The following is a 22,111-nucleotide window of genomic DNA, read 5'->3' on the forward strand; positions in this document are numbered from 1 at the left end:
ATCGAAAATAGCAAATTATGTCAAAAAGGGTTGAAAGTTGATGGCGTGGATTTGAATTCTGTATCTGAACACAGAAAAAGTCCGGAGTTGTACTAATTTATTAAAATATTGAATAGCCGGTGTAACAGATGAGTTTTTGTCTGAAACCCTAATACTTCCTAAGAGACTGTCCAGTTTGTACATGAAGTGCATCCACTTTTTGCCATAACCCTCTCTACTTTTTTGCATATGCTATGTGGGTGAAATTATGATACCTTGCTAAGTTTCAACCTTTTCAGAGTTCATTTTGTAAAGCTTTCCACTTTCACGGTGATTTAGGTCTGAAAACAAATCAGTAATGCATCGAAAATAGCAAATTATGTCACAAAGGGTTGAAAGTTGATGACGTGGATTTGAATTCTGCATATGAACGCAGAAAAAGTCTAGAGTTGTACTAAGTTATTAAAATATTGAATAGCTGGTGTAACAGATGAGTTTTTGTCCGAAACCCTGATACTTCCTAAGAGATTTTCCAGTTTGTACTCGAAGTGCATCCAGTTTTTGCCGTAACCCTCTCTACTTTTTTGCACATGCTATGCGGGTGAAATGATGATACCTTGCTAAGTTTCAGCCTTTTCAGAGTTCATTTTGTACTACTTTCCACTTTCATGGTGATTTAGCTTTGAAAACAAATCAGTAATGCATCAAAAATAGCAAATTATGTCACAAAGGGTTGAAAGTTGATGACGTGGATTTTAATTCTACATCTGAACGCAGAAAAAGTCCGGAGTTGTACTAAGTTATTAAAATATTGAATAGCCAGTGTAATGGATGAGTTTTCCTCCGAAACCCTGATACTTCCTAAGAGACTGTCCAGTCTGTACATGAATTGCATCCAGTACTTCGAAAGAGAATGTGGATTTGAATTGTGCATCTGAACACAGAAAAACTACGTTGATCAGTACCGCCTTTCAGCCAAAACGCGCTACCGCTACAGAGAAATACATAAAAAATACATTGATCATCAACGATCTTTTTATATAGAATCTAAATTGTCAATAGGAATCTACCTCGATTTAAGAATCGGCGAAGAATCCTATTGCAGACACAGATCCAACACATAGAGTTCAATGAAGACCAAGTGGTTGTGATAGTTTGAGAAGTAACATATTTAAGGTGGTAAAAACTCTGTTAGCGGAGTGAGTTGGGACTAAAAACAACTGCAGGATGAATCAGCTAGAAACCTCTACTGCCGGTTTGTGGCATGAACAGGTACTAAAGGTGCTGGTGGGGTCCCAGCCTGACCACAACCTGCAATTGCCTCTTTAGTACCGGTTCGTGGCACGAACCAGTATTAAATGTTCTCCACGAACCAGTACTAATGATCTCCGCCCCCCTAGCCATTCGGACCGGCACTAATGATCACATTAGTGCCGGTTTTGTTACAAACCGGGACTAATGTGCCTCGCATTAGGCCTTTTTTCTACTAGTGACAGTTTCTTGTTCTAGTATTTGCCCTAGATATGTTACTCTTTTTCATATATGCAACTTGCTATACTGTCTGCTCTAGATATGTTTAGTTACTGTTCATATATGAAGATGTTGTTTACCTTCTCTTTGTCAAATTGCATGGCTTGTTTTATCACTGCTATACTAGTCATGCTTTATCTAGTATTTCTGTTAATAAAATCATTTGGTAAATTGCTCATATTTCCAACATTCTTAACTCATCCTCCTCCTGCTATATATCTATGATTTGTTCTATCTAACACTTTAATTATGTGAATTTTTCTTAGAATGAAATATTCTGGGAAATCAAGTTCATCAGATGATGTATTCATCCCTTGTATTGAGTGAGAAGCGGAACTATTCGTAAATGATAAGCCAAGAAAGGAGGCTTAATTACTAGTGATCCACACTCGTGGTATATGAATCAAGCAAAATGCATGTTTCTGTTTGGAGTTTCGATCACCCTTTGCTTGTTTTGTTTGGAGTTTCGATCACCCTTAGTATGCACATTTTGAAAATTGTTGGTGGTTATATGTAGCCCTAAATTATTATTAACTGACTATTGTTTTAGTACAAGGTTAGATTTCTTTGGTCCTTCAAAGAAAGCGGTATTTAGTACTACCACTTGACATCAAGGAGTACCCATATTAAGGGTAGAATAGTAAATGGGGAAAAAGTTAACTGAAGTTCATATTATGATATCGTATATATTGTCACGCATGTTGGTATGAATGTGCTAATCATGTGTGTGTGTGTCTGGGGGGGGGTTGCATTACTCCAGGTGTGTGAGGTACAAACGGGAAGGGCGGTTCCTTTTCCTAAATTACCTTTTTGGATGCCAATTCTAAATTCAATTTTGTTTCACTCTTATTAATGGACAAGATTTATACTCCCATAAATAAATGATTAATTAATGTGTTGAATAACATCCATTGATTAATATATCTCTTGGTTTAGCAAGTATTTCATATTTCGCTCTCAGACCCGACAAAGATTAAATTATGGTCGCCACCATCAAGTGATTCTTCTTGTCCTTCAGCTGGTAACGCCTAAAGCTCTGGCCTACAGAGAATGCTGCTGCCTCAACTAAGGCCTCAACTAAGGCAATTCAGCCAGTCATGTGATGTCATAATTATATGTGTTGCCGCCCGTCTTAATTTATGTACAAACATATTTTTTTCTATAAAGTTTCATACGCATATGTTTGTAATGTTCTATGATTTTCTGGGATGAAGGACAAGATGGCTGGAATTCTAATATGCCACTAAGTATCATGGGCTAAATCTATAGCTATCTATCAATATCTATATATCAATATCTATCTATCTAAACCTATCCTAATTATAGACTCCCAAGAAATCACCATGTTAATTAGTTTTTATCAGTCATTAATCTGGTGGGGCCGGATTATTGGGGTGTAGATCAAGCCATATAATCGTTGGCCCAAAACAAAAACTCAACTCTACGAACTCTTTTCTCGGTCAACCCGTGTTGTTACACGGTCTAGCGGTTTAATCCCTAAATTACAAAAAATAGTTAGAGAAAATATAAGAACAATCTTAGACACGTGAATTAGAATGGTTGTTACTTAAAAGCATAACAGCCAACTATCAAGCTTATAAGAACAAACTTACACACGTGAACAAGCTTATAAGAACCTTAAAATGAATTATTGATGCGTAAATGTGGCTATGAATTTCAAAGTATATAGGAATGCAAAGTGAAACATGATCATTGTATGGTGATCACATCTAGTCTTTGTCTTTAAAGATGTCCTATGGAAAATAAGATACGTATATTTGAAAAGTAATAAGCTAAAGTAAGAATTTCATCCAGCTGAATATTTCTTATCAATATTCTCGAAGAGAATTTACACATCTGGAATAACAAAAAAGTTATATTAACACAACCCCTCTGCTATCATTAAATGTATGGAAAGAAACATGTCATGCAAGAACTGAACTATAGTCGCCTGGTCGACAACTATTATTAGAACCCGCTATTAATAATTTTACTTGCCTTCCCACATATTTTGCCACTCCACATTACGTTGGAAACTTATTTTATGAATAAACTGTCTTTTTTGATAGGTCGGGCTCACACTCTTCATCAATCGCAAAAAATGTACTCTCTTCGTGGCAAGATAAATAAAATTAACCTTTTGAGAAACTGGCTACAACAAACTTCCTCACCAGCAATTATTTAATTGTTATTAAACTATCTCCTATTGACTATCACAAATATGAATTGGATTGCTATGCAGTAATATCTATCTATTATATATAAAAAACTACTACTATATCATTCCCCTAAAAATTGAAAAAAGATAAATAAGCTAGAAATTACCACAATAATTAGAAACATCTGGTCGTTGATTTGTTGGACCCGTAGTAACTTAAAACATGTAATTAATGGATTAGATCTAAGAGGTTCCATCTCAAAAAGAAAAAGAAAAACACATATATCTTTAGCATGTACATCCTGCTCAATTCTAGATAAAGATTACGTGCAGTTTGATGTAAAAAATAACATTACGTGCAGTTCAAAAAGAAAACCTACTACAGCTATCCTTAGCATGAACGTGTAGCTGAATTCTAAAAAAAAAGATTACATGCAGTTCCAATAAAATGAAAGATCACGTGCAGTTTGATCGAAAACGTTACGTGTAGTTCAAAAAAAAACGTACTACAGCTATCCTTACCACGTACGTGTAGCTCAATTCTCAAAATAAAGATTACATGTAGAACCAATAAACATACACTTATATCTATCTACATGTCCCTTTAAACTAGAAGGTCTCACGTTACATGTAAAACTGATGGATTCAATTTATTCTACGTACAGATCTTATATCTATCTACGAGTCCTTTAAAAAATACTAATAAAAGAAAAAAAATGGATACAATTTATGCTACGTACAGATCTTATATCTATTTACAAGTCCTTTAGAAAAATACTAATAAAAAAATACTAGATCTCACGTCCTGGAAAAGAAAAAAATACCCTAAAAAATAAAAACAAAATCGACTACATCTAATGTTCCAGATTTCACGTCCCTGAAATCAAAATAAAAAATAAAAAAAATCTACTACATTTTACATAAAAAAAACTACTACTATATCATTCCCCTAAAAATTGCTACTACATCTCACGTATCTTCTTTTAGCTGGATTTCATGTATAGAAAAGAAATAAACAGTTCTCACCTTCCCTTAAGGAAGAAAAGAGGGGACGCCGCAATGGATCTCTACACCAGCGCCCTTGTCTAACTTTGGAACTCGAGGTCTCTTCGTGGCCGCCTAGCTACAAAGAAGAACTATCAACTACAAATCTTTTTTTGTACAAAGAAAAACCTATGTTCAAGGTATCAATTCCCGGTCGCCTTCTCAAGGAAGAAGAAACTCTTTTCCTGGCTACTTTTCTCACTCTTGTCCGAGCGTCAAATCCACTAGCTTACCGATCATGTATTCGATCCACCATCTTCCTCGATCTTAGCCACAAGGCTTCTGCCGCCTGAGTAGGCACATCATGAGGAGTTGGATCCCGCAGTAGTAGATATATATCGAGGGAAGCAGTTGTTGCAATATTACGGTGATGGTCGCGCCACTGAGTACCCGCCTTCTAGGAATGAGGCGGGTAACATTTGATTAGGTTCCTTGCATGTCGTAGATAAAACAAATACACCAACATGTCTCAAAGTAACATTTGGGGGAAATAGTTCATTCGTTTCAAACATTGACAATTCTAAATTATGTGATAGCTGAATCCTCAAATTTTTTATATAGTGCGACCAATAGTTAGAGCATCTGGACATTGTTATATCTTATATGTAGAATGCAATCAAACATGTTTTCTTATTCAATTATGAAATTTTAATATGTCTATGGGAGTTTGTTGAAAATTAATAGGTATAAGGGAGCCTAACACCTCCAATGCCGATCCCAAGAACGAAAAAATGTGGACGGAGCATAAACAAATTAACTATACACCTTTTTATTTGACCTTCATAACTTACTATCATCATTTTGTAACTTGGCCATAAGTCAATTGATTGAAGGTCAAGAGTAGACATCACCCAGGGTGGTAAAAAAACATAAACTGGAAGGTTAGCCACTAACAAAAACTACCTTAATTAATTAATTAGTTCAATCGGACGGTGAAAAAGTTAGGGTAGGTGAGACCAACATATCAATGAATTAGACCTGTCTCTGCCTAAACATGTGTTTGCACATGGAGAACGGTACGTAGCGTTCTCAAGAGTCGCGATAATTAAAGGGATGGACTATGGGTAATAGTATATAAATAAATATTCAAGACAGATGGACAAAACAGTTTTAGTATAGTTCTTCCTCAACAAGATATTGCTACAAACCTTTTTATTAGATGAGAATAAGCACATGATCAATGCTAACATGATATGGCAGGATGGATGTGGTTTAATGATATGCATAAGTAATGGAATCGTGCATCAGCATTTGATGGAAACAACTCATTCATACCTAATAGCGACGCCCAGTATTATCTGATATTTGAGGCTCGTTACATTGCTCAGAGCTTGAATATGAATAGGGGTACGGGGCAGATGCCAATGTCGATCCCAAACGCACAAATAAAGCGGATAGGCATAAATATTTTTTTACTTTAACTACCTTAATTATATCGCTTCAAGAGTACTAACATAGGGAAATGATAAGAAGAATGGGGAACTATGTCATGAACAGGAAAGGGAAAAAAGTTGGACCTACAGGCGGAAGATGGCAGCCGCTATGGAGCACGAAGTCCACGTGTTAGCCGGCCTGGATTTTCACTAATATGGATTTGTCTTCTGGAGGATGAACTCGGTCTGGATCCAAGCAGGCTACGGGAGATGAGTTCCATGCTCACAATGAATCAGCAACAATATCGTCGTTGCTCTTCGCATAGGTGGATATCAACCGATGGCATCAATACAGAAGTCAACGGAGAAACAAGGGTGTCTTTTCTCAATGAGTAGCTGACATCAGCCGGCGGCAGCAACCCAGGAGTCAACGCATAAAGGAAGGAAAAGAGAAATGGGACAAATGGTATCGGGCAAGACCAGCCGCTCTGTGAAGACGTGGACTATGGAGTGCGAGAGATGCCTGAATGTTGTGTGCATCTACGTTACCTAGTTGTGCTAAAATCCCAACTAATCATTCGAGTACGGAAACATTACGGTACGACTAACAGTATAAATAATCAGCTATAAATTGTTCTAAAGAATTAACTATAAATTATAAAAAAACACCTGATTAATGTATATCATCTAGGGAAAAAAGTATAGTGCATATACATATTTTTAGCATAAATTATGTAATTTTTGGCGATGCATTTTTTTAAAAATAAATTCATACTAGTATATACTTCATGGGAATACGAACATATAAAATATCATTGTGATAAAATCACCCATGTTGACTCAAATTTGATGCATACATACTTCTTGGGGAAACATTATATACTCAAAATAAAAAACTTTAATACGCCTCAACGGGATTGTCAAGCCAGCCACGCACCATGGTTCATTGTCAAGGTAGCCGCATTAGGCAAATCCATGGATTCGAGCACGTAGCACTAAAAGAGTTCAGCAACAATAGCCTCCTGATATCTCCACGAAACCATAAAGGGGTAACTCTGATATCCTTAAAATCACCACTTCATGGCCAACCCAATGAACTGGTATATATGAACTTATTTCGAACAAACTATATAAAATACTAGCCCGCGTGAAGAGCGGGCCACTTTCCTAGTTATTCTAACAACACATGAGCATAGCTATACATGTTCGACTGAGGTCTCATCTAGGGAGATCAGTCAATCTACCTGCAATATTTTGTTCAAAGATGAGGGGCCGAGCATGGTCGATAAACGCACCTCAATACAGAGCTTGATGGCCTGGATCCTTTGGGATAGCAGCAAAAACACGTGCAAACTATTCTTGATCCATTCCTTCACGTACTGGCAGATTAGAAAGATACCTTGACAAACACTTCTTTACGCAGACATGCGATGTATGCTTCGCATGGCCAAAACCCGAACTACTTTTCTATCACCAGGTTTACGTGAAGTTCTGAGAATTGAATCAATCAACAGAAAACCAGCTCAGGTTCACGTTCTGACATACGTAAGTTTACGGCAAGATGTGTGTGCGCTCTGCCCATAAGGGATCAGTCAAGCTGCTTATTAGCCAATCTAGCTTTGCGCAACAACGCACCTGTACACAACACCTTTAGAAATCGACCTAGGATGTAAAACCCAACTCTTTGTGAGCTCCATTGAAATTACTGAATTACAAAAATAAGCCATGACATCGATAGCGGTACCTTGATCAAGTGTTGGCCATGCACGGTCAAGGATTAGGGAGCTGGCAGCATGTCGAAGAGATGTTATAATGGCCTCAGGAGCTCTGGCGTTAGCAGCTATTTCGCGGTAGGGGCTCGCTGCTTTGAGGCCGTGGAGACATCGACGAAGAGGACATACGTCGACACACCGGAGGAGGTGGCGGCCAGGATGTTTGCAATGTTTTTTGATGTTGTTGGAGACGCAGTGTACTCCTTTTCCACCCTTGTTGGCTCCATGCTTACGTGAAATCACTACCATCTTTCTTGGACTCTGCAGCTTCATCAACAATGGCGGCAGTCCGATCTGTGGCAGGCATCACCTCCTTCTCCATTGCATAGCTCATCATGGATAAGGGTTTGGTTAGGGCATGCAATCTAGGAAATTGAAAGGACGTTTACATAAACCAAGATGGATGGAAAGTTTGTCGCATTGTTTGGAAAACTGAGATTGCTGCTTGAAGATAAAGGGATTGGGAAGAGGCTTGTTAGGTGTTTTAAGTGAAGTCAGGAGATAGGATAGAAGAGGGGGCCCTAACGTGGAAGAGCATCGCTAGTGATTGATAAAGGAAGAAGTCCCAGAGAGAGATGGTTTGCTAACAGGGATGGAGATGTTTCCAACATCAGATGGGACATCAGGCTAGGACACCTAAGGTATCTCATAGTACGTCTCTGAGAGAGAATTTTTTTTACAGGGATGTGTTTGTTTCCAGCATAGGTGGGACATTAGGCAAGGACTCTTGAGAGTATCTTATCGACGGCTATAGATATTTAATACTAATATTGGATGGACAATATGAGTAGTTTTTGAGGATTAACGTGATAACTACTATGGTGCTTCCAATTGGAAAATATAAGATAGCTATACTACGTTATGGCAGTTCTATCCACTCACGAGGCAAAACTTAAATAAGAGTCCCAACCACTCCTGACTCTCAAAACAAAATAACAAAACTCTCAAGAGTCCTCCGTGTGATGTAAGTACCAACCTCTCACGAGTGCTCTCCTTTTCCTAGATTGATTTTTTTCAATGTCACTACAAGATCCTCTCCTTTCTCTCCATCTGGCAGGGCGTGTTGCTACAGCCATGCCCACCTCTTGAAGGCCTTCTTATTGATCTGCTCTAGATGTTAGTGACCTCTTTACATTCTGCCAGTCACGTGGGGCAGCCAGAGTTTGGCCCACGGCTCAAATCAGCTGGAAAGTTTGACAACAGTATGTAGGCCCAAACTCTGGCTTCCCATGTGACTACCAGAAGGCAAAGTGGTCATCAGCATCTAGAGCAGGTCAATCAGAAGGACTTCAAGAGGTGGGCATGGATGTAGCAACACACCTCAGAGAAAGGAGAGGATCCTGTAGCGATATGGGAAAAATCACTGTAGCAGAAGGAGAGGAATTATGAGAAGTTGGGACTTACATCACACAGAGGATTCTTGATAGTTTTTTTGTTTTTTTTTGAGAGTCGGAAGAGGTTGGGACTGCTATTTAAGTTTTGAGTCGTGAGAGGTTGGGACTGCCATGACGTAGTATAGCTATTTATCTAACGGAGAAAAGAGATCATGGAGTTGAATTTTATTTTGGCCGGGGATTATATGGCTTGATCTACATTGTAATAATCCGGCCCCACCAGATTAACGGCTGGTAAAATCAAATTAACGTGGGAATGTCTTGGGAGTCTAGAATTAGTATAGGTATAGATTTAACTGTTTTTCGTAAGTATTACCATGAAAATAGATTACATCCATGTTTCCAGTGATAATTTGGCTTCAAGGCGCTCAACAACCAGCAATTTAATTAATTTTATCATGTTAATCCTATGGGCACCCATGTAGAACTATTATATTTTTCTAGTTATTATAATTGTCAAAACCATATAACCAGTTTCGAAACTCTCAGTGCTGGAGTGCAAATCCATGAGTGTCGATGGAAAGTTGCTTTCCATAATTTGTGATTGAACATGGTAATTGTTACCGTAAATATAATTTTGAGTGATAAATGGTAACGTTTTACTATCTGATGCCAGAAGCCAATCAGATGTATTTATGCTACTCTTCCTGCAAGGACAAAATAAAAAGGCTCATACTTTTTTCGTTTATATAACACCTACCTTATTAACATGCCACTATCTCTATGCACAAGACATACTTTGGTAAGAAGACATCTTCATTTTTTTTATACTGGAGATCTGTGGTGTGCAAACTATGTTGATTTCTAACACATTATGGTTTCCCTTGGAATATGTACTATAAATAGAGCAAATAAAATTATTGGTCAAATTATATTTGTCAATCTTCACCAGAATTCATAGAAAAAACTACAGATCCTGTAGACACAGGTAGATTTATGTCTTGAAAATTTCCTATTAATTCTATCAACTAAAATAATGTTCCATACCTCTTTCAATTGTAAGAAATGCACATCAATAGAAAAATCTATGTTTGATATACTCATGTTACATGTCATGCATTAAATTTTTACATAGGGTAAGGAAAATACAAGTACAGAGGGATTCTATTGATCAAATTACACAATTATATCTTCATAATAACATTTTTTTCTTCACGCCGATAGGATGCTATTCGGCCTATTGAAAAATTTCCTCCAATTGTAGAGCTATTGTTTTAGTACCGATAGTTCTATTAGTAAGTGTACAAGGACATGATTTAAATGGAAGACTTTGCTTTTATGCATAGGATAACTTTACAACCACGATTAGAAGTATACAATGACATGATTTAAAAGGAAGACTTTGCTCTGAGAAAACTTAAGATGTATGTTGTCCTTGGATTTTGCAGCTAAGTTCTGAATGTGTACATACTACATTTCTACACTATAATGTTCCAGTTAATAGAAAATAAAAAAAACATGAATGTGAAGGTTGTCAAAAGTACATTGGCTCTAAAGTATGGGAGCAATGCATTCAGTTCCTTGAGTGTTGGTTAATGTGGTGGCAAATGAATTATGAGTGTTTATATTTTATCCAATATACAAATTTCACAAATAAGAAATCTTATAAAAAAATTAAATATTTTAGTCCTTTTATAATATCTAGCCCGTGCATTTGCACGGGCTGACGACTAGTTTAACTAGTACCCCTTACCACCGAGGTGGAGTACCAGAGAACCAAAAAACTTCTCCTAGAGATGAAGCGGGTTAAGGTGGCTCATTGAGCATTGTAAGTTTTAGAGATAGTTAGGCTAATAATAAGAGTCATAAACGAGTTAGGGAAAAACCTAAGCTTAAATAGTTTGAGCATCCCTTACATGCCAACTCAACTTTGGAAAGCATTTTCTTGTGCATATGTATATTGGGTGTTGTTCGGCATTACATTTCATTTTCCTTTTATATCACTTTGTACTTCTTCTAAAATATATAATGTTCTCTAGGTGAAAACTATGAAGGTCGTTAATGTTTCATTGAGTGCACCTGTGCAAGACATTAACGTAATTCACCTTAGTGCTACACACGGTGGTGGATAAGGACATGTAGGTGGGGGTCAAATGTACTTTCTTGAACACTAGCGGACGGATAATGGTCTGACTGAGATGTTGTAGAGATGACACACTGCCGGTGATGCCTCACTTGAGACACATCGCTGGTGCTTGTCATCAACCTGCAAGTGGTTCAGTGTTAGTTGTAATCCTTTAGACGTATTGTGCCCAGGTCCACAAAATCCCCTTGACGAGGTGCATTTTTCCTCCATGACCATGAGTGTCATCAAGGTTCATCACCCCTTCTCATAATCTGGTCATTAGCAAAACAAGTGCCAAAAGAAAGAAAATGTACATGAGGTGGGAATGTTAGACCTCGGGAAGAGGATCAACATTGGGCAGCATGTCAAGAGCTGAAATTTCATCCCGAGATGCTTCAGGGGGACACCACACCATCCTGGAATGCTTCAGCACAACACTATATCCGTTCCCAAACGACAATAAAAGGGTTTGGTGTTGACGCCATTACTCCGTGGCACTCATGAACACAATGTACGTGTTGTGCCATTGTCGATGACGCCACACTCAGGGGAAGAGGTCAGCTCCTGGACTAGGTGTTAAAGGGTAGGCTGAAGCGTATGCAGGACAACATCGCCGGATGTATCTCCAACTGCCTCCCAGACATCTGAGAGGTGTATCGCCTGGCTCTCCTCACAGTTCACCGTGATCTCCCTCGCCACTAAGTCCACCAGACTGCTCCATTGACCATCTCGCCCATGCTCCTACCGACACTATCACGTTGTCATCCTCTACACAGCCATCGACACCAAGCCAAGATAGGCCACAAGTGAGGCATTCTCCGTACCCTTCTGGCACTAATGTCTTGTGCGTTGTGATCCCGTCTCACATCGAGACTTCAAGATTCCAGTCAAAGAAATGGCTATAAGCAGCTTTGTGTTAATCCACTGTTAGAGTATTATTCCAAGAAAGATTTCATCCTGAAAAATACTCCAATCTAAAGTCGAAGTTGGATCCCCTTTTGCCGCATAAGCTATTTCCCTCTTTCTTCTCTAGTACACACCACAAACACTAAAGGTCTGCTATCTCTACTATGAGCATTGAGCACCTTGTTTATTGGAATATTTACTTTAGATAAGAAGATATTGCCCGACCTTGGTATAAGGCTCTTACGTTTTAAGATTTACAAGACAAACGAGTATGTCTAGATGCCTAGCAAGCAAATAGCAAAGCAAGTTTGATACAAGCCCAACGATGATCGATTTCCTGATAGAGCGCGAAACCCAATTGCAGATGTGTGGCGCCGATCCGACAAAAACACAAAGACAAAGAAGTAGCGCCCAAGGAAAAAAGCCACTCTAGCTTGTAGTATGTGTCCTTGATGACGTATAGAGTTGGGTACACTTGGCGTGAAGGTTGGTGATGAGGGTGTCAAGCCACGCATGGTCCCGTATTCTCCCAAGATCTCTCCACAATGCTTGGGAGGTCTATGGGGTGTTTAAAGATGATACCCTAAATAGCACTTTACTGCGTGCATTTGACAATTCACAAGACATGACGCCAGCTCCTAATGAAGCCACTCTAGCATCTTCCTTGTCATATTGCTAATAACATGGAAGAGATTGGCGAAGCTAACTAGGTTCCAGTCACAACCTGTCACCTTGCAGATGATGACCGATGTAAACCAATGTCATGACATTGATTTATAAGTACGAAGAGTAGCATGTTTACTACATTAATTCAAGACATGGGAACATTCGGTTCATAATTATCTTCTATTTTTATCTAGCTGACTCTGTCCAGCTTCACGTCTTTTTCCATTTAGATTATCAAAATATTTTTGAAATGTGAAAACAATTTCGATAGATTGGTTCAAGGAAACGTTCCAAAAAACTAGTATGATTTACAAAAAGAGGATATTAAATTTAGATGGAAAGGGCAAATATTTTAGAGGTTAATTGTCTACTTCCTCTCGTCCTCTTTAGATCTAACTAGGTACAAGATTTTTTAGTTGTGCCTAAGAAAATGAACCGCAGGGAGGATTATTCACTTGGTTGCGCATCCATTATCACGAGGTGTTTGACGCAAAGAATATTTCATGATAATTAAGGATCAGAATCAGAAATGTTTCTTATGTGAATTGTATGCTTTACATGATTGAGTGCTTCCATATAAATTTTTACTCCTTCACTTCATTCAATATTAAAGATTTCTTCCAATCAAATATCATGGAGAGAATGCTTGGTTCTCTAGAATGCAATCAAACAAGTGCTTCCACATAAATTCAGCAGAAATTACATTACATCCTTGCGATTTCATGTTCATGTGTATTTTGAATCATGCAAACAAGTAATCCATCCCTCCTGGCCTCTCTCTCTCTCTCTCTCTCTCTCTCTCTCTCTCTCTCTATCTATCTATCTATCTATCTATCTATCTATCCATCTCTCTCACACACTCCCTCCCTATACCTACATTTTGTCCAATCACGTGAATGGGAGATGGATACGACATTTCTAAGTAAAATATCTCATAAATTAATATGACATAAATGTTCTCGCCAACCACACCTATACAACTAACAATTTATACACCACCACTGTCTGACTATATACTCTCCATGCTTTACGGTCACAAAAGTTCAAGTCCTCTCATACACACTCTATTAGCAAATACCCTGCATAAATTGGGAAAATGAAAAGGTAGGTTAGTTTGAGAATAGGAGATGTTGGGAAGGGAAGACTTTGCAGTTGCTGATGATATGGTGTTGAAATTTATTGTTCTCTAACACAACACCATGCCACATATGAACACTACAAACACACTTGAAACATTAGTAATCTTCCATGACTTGTCGGCCTTTGCCGAATTAGAGTAATAGAGCATCTACAACCACGATGCACAAATCTGGCTCCTCAACCTTCTGTGGACGCGCTCGGCCCATGTCCGGGCATGTCCACTTATGATTGGTGGAGAGAGCAAGAGAGACAAAAGAAAGAAACAATAAAGAAAGAAAAAAGTTGGTCCATGGTGTGCTAAATTCTATGTGGCATCATGCCTGGACTCGCCTGGACATCCCCATATTCTCCGTGTACGTGCCTTGGATATGAGGATCTGCTGACAACACAAACATATGGGGACAAACTAGGTAGGGGTTTCGGTTGGGTGGCTCTTTTACTTCTCTCTCCTATCCTCACAGTGACTGAGTTGTCCACAATGTTTCATGAGGCAATGAGTGGTCCGGTGGTAGATGCTCGTAGAAATATACATTGTGTTCTTGAGTGCCATGATAATTTCTTTTCAAATATCAAATTTACATCCATGCCATGTTAATTTCATGCAATGCCTTGTTAGAGATCAAGCACACAAATTTGTCACAAAAAAACAAAGATAATTATCTATGGTGAAATAATAAGATGATCGAAGACTTTCTTCATCCATGTGTGCAATTCTATGGCAGAATTCTTTATTTCGTAAGAGATGTGATCGCTTAGTATGGTTGTTGGAATCTGAAAATCCGTGACAGAAATGCAACCCACTATGTCATAGAAGCAAAGTTGCATCGGCCCTGCCCGTCACTTCTATGAAATTGTCTGCACTACCGACCATGGATATCCGGCGACTGGTGTGTTTAAGCTGTTGTTGGCACCAATGAGGAGTTAGTGTTCCAAATATAAATACTCACCTCCAAGGGTGCCACTGCCCATGATCCCCTATTCATTGAGCACTAGAGGTTCGGTCATGAGCTGTTTTGATTTACTTGTGCATCCTTTCTATTTCAATTGGTACTTCTTGTATAATTTACTAGAAAATTGCCTGTATGTTGCTACGGGTGCATAAATATTCCTTTGGTTCAACACCAATGATGTCAGACATATATGGACATGTGTGATCTTCATGAATATTCCACATCTACAGTCCCTATACCATTCCCTCTTTCGAATTCGCTTTTGGGACATGTAGATTGTCTGATTTTTGTCATGGATACATTGTTACTACAAGGAAAAATAATGATTTCTTAAAGCAACAAAAATAATTACAAGGTGCAAGAAACCAAGTAAAATGGTATGTTCATCGATAAAATAATATCTAACATAAGCGCAATGTATTAACGCTTCATATTTCTAAATATCAGGTCATTATCATTTCTATGCTTACATTTGTTAATATTCTTTTATATCATTTTGGCCATTTAATAAATTTTAGTAGAAAGCTTCCATGCAATTCTGTTATATATTGATTTTCAACCATCCAATGGTTGTATACATCAAAGTATTTGAGGGGGGCAGTCCAACATAATTCACATGATTACATTCTTCTATATCATTTTGGCCATGTAATAATCTTATCGGAAAACTACCATGCGATTATATTTAAACTATCCCATGGTTGTATATATCTAATTATTATGTGTTGTTTTGCTTATTTAAGAAAGCAAATTCAGAAAAGAGACTGGGGGAGGCTGTCCAACATAAACCATGTGGTTACCTGGCTCGAGTAGAAAATTAAAATGCATGGCACAGACCACAAGACAGAACCTCGTTCCTTCTATCCTCTTTCTTCAATAGCATAGCTACTGCAGCCAACGTTACTGCTGCCCCTCACCTTATCTCGCTCGTTCCCATGCCTAGCAATAGCGGGGCATGCAGTCCTTACCTTATCCGACAACGTTCCTGCTGCTACCATGCAATACTTCTGAGCTCTTATGATTGGACCATCTAAGGCTCTTGATTCCTTTGTGTTAACAAGATAGCCGCATCAGCAAGCAGCTAGTAGCAGAACTGAAGGCTCACACAGTTACAGTTAGAAGTGCAGCAACAATTAGCGTTTTTGTGGCGGCGGAATCGTTGTTGAGGGTTGTGGCGAGGAAATCATTGTCCACCAAGCAGTGCAGTCTGTCGCACCGGGAGATCTGCTGGTGACGTCCGAGGTAATGGAGGGAGGCAGCATCGCAAAGCGCTCTTTATTAGTCCTGCTGGGCTCGCAAATCTAGGAGCACTCTAATCATCTCGATTCGAGCAACCGGTGCAAACACCTCCTCATAGTCAACTCCGTGACATTGTACATAGCACATTACAACAGGTCTTCTGTTGTACTTCACAATGGCACCCTTAGTGTCCTTCTTCAATTTGTAAACCCACTTCAAACCTATGGCCTTTTGGTCTAGAGGTCAGGTTACTGAAGTCCACGTGCATTGCACTCAATCGCCTTTATGTCCGCATCCATGACGTGCGTCCAACTTGGACTCTTTCTCGACTCTACGAAGTTCGTTGGCTCCTCAACTCTGAGTAAACACAAGCCGGAGTACACGAGTGTAACTGACTTTGCGTACTTATACACTTTCCTGAGGGTCTTGTACTGGCGATGCCCGGAAGAATCCGTTGTGGCTTGTGCAGGAGCCACACAAATTGTGTTGATATCGATGCACTTGAGGACGACGGATGAGTCCCGGGCGTGGTTGATGCCGGGTCATCGACATCCGCTCCATCGGCATAGTCATCGTGATCGTGACTATTGCTACTTCTTCAGGTTGCGTCGGTTTTTCTCTTGAAGAGGAAAGGGTGATGCAGCAAAGTCGAGATAAGTATTTCCCTCAGTTTGAGAAGAAAGGTACCAATCCTATAGGAGAAGAATGCGCAAATCACCAATACCTGCACAAACAATCAAACACCTGCATCCAACGCGATAAAGGGGTTGTCAATCCCTTCACGGTCACTTGCAAAAGTGCGATCTAATAAACATAGATAAACAAAATATAAAGTATTTTTAAGTATTCTAGTTTATAGATCTGAAAATGAAAGATTGCAATAGTATATCGGAAACCAATATGATGGAAAATACAACCGGGGGCCATAGGTTTTACTAGAGGCTTCACTCTTGAAGGCCAATTATATGGTGGGCGAACAAGTTACTGTCAAGCAATTGATTGAAAAGCGCAAAGTTATGATGATATCCAAGGCAATGATTATGCAATATAGTCATCACGTCCGTATCAACTAGAACGACTCCTGCCTGCATCTACTACTATTACTACACACATCTACTGACTCCTGCCCACATCTAGAGTATTAAGTTCATAAAGAACAAAGTAACACATTAAGTAAGATGACATGATGTAGAGGAATAAACTCAAGGAATAAGATGTAAACCACATCTTTCCATCCTCGATGGCAACAAAACATTATGTGCCTTGCTACCCATAATTTGTCACTGAGTGAGGACACCACAAGATTGAACCCAAAGCTAAGCACCTCTCTGACTGCAACAAAAACCAATCTAGTTAGCCAAACCAAACCGATAATTCGAAAAGAAATACAAAGATACCAAATCATCCATATAAGAATTCAGAGGAGATTCAAATAATATTCATAGATAAGATCATCATAAATCCACAATTCATACGATCTCGCCAAACAGACTGCAAAAAAGTATTACATCGGATAGATCTCCAAGAACATCGAGGAGAACATGGTATTGAGGATCCAAGAGGGAGAAGCCATCTAGCTACTAGCTATGGACCCGTCGGTCTGTGGTGGCCTACTCATGCTTCATCAGAACGGCAATAGAGTTGAGGTAGATGCCCTTCATGATCGAATCCCCATCCGACAAGATGCCGGAAAAGGCCTCAAGATGGGATCTCACAGGAACAAAATGTAGAGGTGGTGGAAAAGTGATACTTCTGAGGGTTTGGGAATATTTGCAAATATATAGGAGGAAGATCTAGGTCAAGGGGGTCACAAGGGGCCCACAAGGTAGGGGCGCGCCCTACTCCCCTGGGTGCGCCCTCCACCCTTGTCGCCTCCTCTTGGCTCTTCTGACTTGCACTCCAACTCTCCTGGGTGCCTTCTAGTCCAAGAAAAATCGTAGAGAAGTTTTATTCCGTTTGGACTCCGTTTAATATTCCTTTTCTGCGAAGCTCAAAAACAAGGAAAAAACTGAAACTGGCACTGGTCTCTAGGTTAATAGGTTAGTCCCAAGAATAATATAAAATAACATATTAATACATATAAAATATCCAAAACAAATAATATAATAGCATGGAACAATAAAAAATTGTAGATACATTGGAGACGTATCATGCATCCCCAAGCTTAATTCCTGCTCGTCCTCGAGTATGTAAATGATAATAACAGAATTTTTTATGTGGAATGGTACCTAACATATTATTCATGTAATTCTCTTCATTGTGGCATGAATATTCAGATCCATAAGATTCAAAACAAAAATTTAATATTGACGTAAAAATGATAATACGTGAAGCATATTAATGAAGCAATCATGTCTTCTGAAAATAACATGGACAAAGAAATCTATCCCTGCAAAATCATATAGTCTGGCTATGCTCCATCTTCATCACACAAAATGTTCAAATAAGCACAACCCCGATGACAAGCCAAGTAATTGTTCCATACTTTTGATGTTCTCAATCCTTTTCAACTTTCACGCAATACATGAGCGTCAGCCGTGGACATAGCACTATAGGCGGAATAGAATATGGTGGTTGTGGAGAAGACAAAAAGAAGGAGATAGTCTAACATCAACTAGGCGTATCAACTAGGCCCATCAGTAGCAATCAATGTGAGTGAGTAGGGATTTTCATGCAACGGTTGCACTAGAGCTATAAGTTTATGAATGCTCAAAAGAAAACTAAGTGCGTGTGCATCCAACTCGCTTCCTCACGAAGGCCTAGGAAATTTTGAGGAAGCCCATCATTGGAATATAAAATCCAAGTTCTATAATGAAAATTCCCGCTAGTATATGAAAGTGACAACATAGGAGATTCTTTATCGTGTAGATCATGGTGCTACTTTGAAGCACAAGTGTGGAAAAGGAATCTAACATTGCCTCTTCTCTCTTTTTCTCTATTTTTTTGTGGGCTTCTTTAGCCTCTTTTTTCTTTATTTTTTTTTATTTTTCATACGGAGTCTCATCCCGACTTGTGGGGAATCATAGTCTCCATCATCCTTTCCTCACATGGGACAATGCTCTAATAATAATGATCATCACACTTTTATTTACATACAACTCAAGAATTACAACTCGATACTTAGAACAAAATATGACTCTGTATGAATGCATCTGGCGGTGTACGTGATGTGCAGTGACTCAAGAGTGACATGTATCAAAATTATGAAGGGTGGCTTTGACACAAATACGATGTGAACTACATGATCACAAAAAGCAATATGACAATGATGAAGCGTGTCATAATAAATGGAACGATGGAAAGTTGCATGGCAATATATCTCGGAATGGCTGTGGAAATGCCATAATAGGTAGGTATGGTGGCTGTTTTGAGGAAGGTATATGGTGGGTGTATGGTACCAGTGAAAGTTGCGTTCTACTAGAGAGGCTAGCAATGGTGGAAGGGTGAGAGTGCGTATAATCCATGGACTCAACATTAGTTATAAAGAACTCACATACTTACCATCGGAAAATCTATTTAGATACATTATAACCGAGCACTCCTCCAGCCCTCTCAGACTATCAGTATTTTTGGCCGTCGGATCTGCGTTGGTTGGAGTTTATGGCCATCGGATTAACTTTGGGCGCAATGCTTAGGAAGCTGCTCTCGCAGCAAAATTGGAGGCCCGTGGTTAATTGGGCCCTTGCTCTCACGCGTGAAGCCCACTCAAATCTCGCGAGGAAACGAGCGAGCCACCCATCTCCATTCCCTCGACGCCCCTCCCTCCCTTCGCTTCTCTCGCGGCGCCTCCCCACCCCAGTCCTAGCCGCCCCAAGATCTGTAGCGCCACATGGTCTCTCTCTCTCTCTCTCTCTCTCTCTCTCTCTCTCTCTCTCTCTCTCTCTCTCTCTCCAATCCTAACCGGGGATCAGCACCGCGGCAGCCCATGTGCCTTTCATCTTGGTACTGTGTTCAATCTCACATCGCCGCCTCCGCCTGGGTGCTCCACTGCTCACCTTCTCCATCTCCCCGACGGTCGGCAGTGGTTATGACGAAGCAGAGGCTGCGGTAAGGTTTACTCTTGGCAGCATGGGTAGTGAACCGCTAGGTGCGTCGCCTATGCCCCATGAGTGTTTGCTACTTTGCTCCTTGCATTCCTCATCCAAGTCCTCTGTCTGTTGCTTGTTGGTTGGCTTTTGCCTCTTCGACGACCAGATTTGGGCAGCAAAGAGGCTGCAGAGCTGCTCCAACTATTGCCTGTACGATCACCCAAGCACTCTTGGTGGTCGTCTCCTTGTTCTCCACCTTCACCAGATACATGTTACAGGAAAGTTTCTGAGTCACGGCCCTTTGCTCATTCCCTTCCTTGTTGAATTATACATAACCAAATGTCATTTTTGCAGCCAGATTTTGTTGCTATTTTAAAGAGTCGATCCAGCCATTTCTCGCTACATTCTCCAACGTAATTTCATCTTGGTATGAAGTATGAACTATGTATGAAACACAAATCATTACTACCCATTTATTATTGACATTTGCATGATTTGGTTATTGTTATTAACGGTCCATCTATAGCTCGTAAAGTGGGTCATGCTTATTATATCTTTGCCGGTTAGTCAAATTTAACTTGATACAATAATGTGACTTACCATGTGTCTGTTGAATTTATGTTGAAACCAACAAAGGGAATACTTATCCTGTGTCTAATTTAAAGGCAGTCCTGCCTAAACTTGTGGCTCTCTTTTTTTAATCTTGCTTAGCATCTGGGTCAAAATTTCATAATAAATCTTCTCATTTCTTATGCTACATTCAAATTATTGCACAGAGCCGGTCATGGGAAGAGGATGATTTTAAGAGAAAAATGGTCAAATACCTCGATACTTTTAAGAGAAAGAACACTTAGTCTTGAAGGGATTGGTCCGGTCCGGTATGTTGTCTTAGCCTTGATGTTTAATGTTTCCCTACTTTTGTCTTGTCTGTTGAATTTATGTTGAAACCAACAAAGGGAATACTTATCCTGTGTCTAATTTAAAGGCAGTCCTGCCTGAACTTGTGGCTCTCTTTTTTTAAGCTTGCTTAGCATCTGGGTCAACATTTCATAATAAATCTTCTCATTTCTTATGCTACATTCAAATTATTGCACATAGCCGGTCATGGGAAGAAGATGATCTTAAGAGGAAAATGGTCAAATACCTCGATACTTTTAACAGCAAGAACACTTAGTCTTGAAGGGATTGGTCCGGTCCGGTATGTTGTCTTAGCCATGATGTTTAATGTTTTCCTACTTTTGTCTTGTCTCTACATATTTACCGTATATGCGTTTCATGCATTAACTAGCAAACTTGCATTTTTTGCACAACTAAATAACATATGATGAATCAAAAGAAGCTCCGAAGAAGTATGGTGTGCAACATTTGAGACAACAATCAAAGAAAAATGATCGCTGAAGCAGATACAGTTCACGTGAGTGATCTCTACATAAATCATATGCTGCATTATTGCTGTCAGGAAGGGAATATTGACATGATGTTGCAAGGTAGCGACAACCATCTAACTCTGTTCGCATATTGCTTTGAAATTTACTTCTTAGTACTATGTATTCTGAACCGTATCGAATATTAATTGAATAGGAGTCCCTCCTTTGGATACTAAAGTAACGGAGTATTTGTAAGTAATTTATATTTAATATTTCCACTTGCTTCAAGTCCGTAGTTGGGATAGAATACATGGTATTACCTGACATCGGTATGAAACTTTTTACTTATGTTTTTTATCAGGTTGATAAAGGCCCTCCAGTGGAGGATCCAAGGATTTATTATGGGTGCCTCATAACCAACACAAGGTCTCTTGAATGACAGCGAATGTTGGACGAGTATTTGAAATTAATGCAACCATGTTTGTGTCAAGAAGTTCAGT

Source organism: Triticum dicoccoides, chromosome 4A (genome assembly GCF_002162155.2).
Source record: "Triticum dicoccoides isolate Atlit2015 ecotype Zavitan chromosome 4A, WEW_v2.0, whole genome shotgun sequence".
Classification (NCBI taxonomy): Eukaryota; Viridiplantae; Streptophyta; class Magnoliopsida; order Poales; family Poaceae; genus Triticum; species Triticum dicoccoides.